The 2,427-nt window shown below is 41.7% G+C and overlaps 1 pseudogene; it reads right to left on the reverse strand.

Moving 5' to 3' along the window:
- Positions 1-1,067: 1,067 nt before the first annotated feature.
- LOC141792121 (N-acetyllactosaminide beta-1,3-N-acetylglucosaminyltransferase 3 pseudogene) lies at positions 1,068-1,964 on the reverse strand (annotated as a pseudogene).
- Between the last annotated feature and the right edge of the window lie 463 nt (positions 1,965-2,427).

Genomic DNA, 2,427 nt, shown 5'->3' on the forward strand with positions numbered 1-2,427 from the left:
CAAAATTTTAAAGCTTTGGGTTAAAAAAAGAAGTTGTTTGTGTGTGCCTAAAAACAGCATTATGAATAAATCTGATGGCTCTTTTTTGCAGAATGAAAAGTTGTTAAAGGGAAGTTTTTTAAGTGTTCCCCCCGTGCATTGCAGCTTGCAAGCAGACATGGTAGTCCATACCCCCTTCAACTGCACTGTTGTGTTCAGCAGGCAGTTGTGCAATTACAATTAATCATCTGCTGGGGGCTTTCTGTAGCAGCAGCCTTACTGGTCATAGCTGACAGGAACCAGCTGTCCACCAGTTTCCACCCCCAATCCACTGTGGTCTTGTCATTTTCCCTTTCCAATAATCTTGATCCACCATGGCAGTAACTCTTTGGCAGTGGTGTTTGGTTGGTGACTCAGTTGGAGGTGGACATTCTGGGGTAGCAAAATGATTTGGCAGTAAAAAAAAGTTTGATAAAAAGATTGTAGTGCAAAGAGAAAGGTGAATCAGTACTCATTCTACCAAATAATGCTTCTATTGCCTTGGTCCCATGGTCCTCGATGACATTCCTTGTTTGATGTGGGAACAGAAACACATTTGCACACTGTTCTGCCAAAGACAAAAGGCAAGCATGATAAGCTGGCCTTTTTAAAAGCTTCTTGTAAATTGTTGTAGCCTATCTAATGGCTACTTCCAAAAAAAAATCAATACTTAAAAAGAAAATTTGACAGATTTTTGGAACAGTGATGAAAAACATTCAGTCATACATTCACGCCCATTGGCAATTTGGAGGCTTGAAGTAACCTTAAGGTTTTTGGACTGTGGGAGGAAGCCAGAGTGTCCAGAGGGAAAACCCACAAAAGTACAGGAAGAACATATGAACTCCTCAGAAAATAACACCCTAAGTTTTGAACCAAAAACCTTCTTGGTAAAGGCAATAGCACAAACTGCAGCACTACTTACAAGAATAGTATCGATATGTTAATTGTGCTCAAATAATAAAACCTGTCATGTTGAATTAGATCACAGCACATGTGATGAATAAAGAGGTTGAAATTTGCTGCCACTGAGATCTGTCACCTGTCTGTCACTATTTGAAGTTACCAAAGCATTCAAGATTGGGGTCATTTACTTTGTGCCACATATAGTACAGTTTCTCTGAAAGGAATCCGTGAACCATAAGAAGTTCTTTATAAAGGCAAGGGTCATAGGTATTGATACGGTCAGACTTAAAGGACACCCCAAATGACTTCACCCCGCTGTGCAAACTGGGACTGAGTCCTGCTTTGGCCAGGCACAATCCCATGTAAGCATCATCAATGGGAATAAGGGTGATGGACTTAGACATGTTATATATGACTGAAGCAGTGTAGCTACTGAGAATAAAGCCTCCACCACTGCAATACGGGGAAAACACTTTTTGCTTGTAGATGTAAACTGGGACAAAGTACTTGCTCCATGGAGATCTGACGGGTGGCATACCAACGATGTGAGCGCCAACAAACAGGTGCTTACTTCCATCACTGTCTTCCAGACTTTGAAGATACTTCACAACATTGTTTGTGTTTACATAGACGTCGTCATCACCATTAAACAGGAAGCGAGCCTTTGGACAATTCCTTTCCATCCATTCAAAGAAGAGCACCTGCTTCAAGGTAAGGTTTTGAAATGTGTCAACAAAGTCCCACTGAAGGATGTCTTTGTAATGACTACGCTCCAGATCAAGAACCATGTTTAGTCTTTCCCTCTCAAAACCAGAGCCCCTGGTTCCTACGATGAAGACCCGTCTGATCCACACACCGTTCTGTTGCCTCTCCTCAGCCCAGGTCCTGCGCAGTATTTCTCTGCGGTCATAGTTATTAGGGGGGGATTTGATGACAAGCAAAAGGAATACATCAGAAGATCGATCAATTCCTCCACATTTGTCAGGAAGGTCCAGGAGCATGGGGAAATGTCTGCAATGCTGGTAGTATAAAAAGTTTTTCATAAAGTCAGGAAAGAGGCTGAAGTCTTCAATACTTTCTACAGACTTGTTTTGTGTACAGCTGTGTGAGGGGACGACATGAGAGATATTTTGGCCAGGTGGTGGTTTGTGTTTGAGCTCCAGTTTTACTTCAGAGTAGATGATTTCATTGTCAGAAGAGTCTATGTAGAGATAAACACCTGTTAGAAAAACTCCCAGCAGGAAAAAAGCCTTAAACCTGGTGATGTTTCTCCGAAAAATTCTGGAGTGACAGAGCAGAAAAGTTTACTTACAACTTATAACAGCCTTATGGTAAAATTTTACAAACTTACATGGCAACTCCGTTTTTTTGACACCTGGACCTCATTTATAGGTGTTTGCATGCTCATATACTCACTCAGACAAACATCGTGCAAACATCGGAGTCCTTCGGAAGTTATTTAGATCCAACTGATTTTAGCCGCACTTAGCGGGGGCCACGGCAAGG

This window comes from Halichoeres trimaculatus, unplaced genomic scaffold (genome assembly GCF_033239565.1).
Source record: "Halichoeres trimaculatus isolate MK-OKI-2021-1 unplaced genomic scaffold, fHalTri1.1 fHalTri1_scaffold_6, whole genome shotgun sequence".
NCBI lineage: Eukaryota > Metazoa > Chordata > Actinopteri > Labriformes > Labridae > Halichoeres > Halichoeres trimaculatus.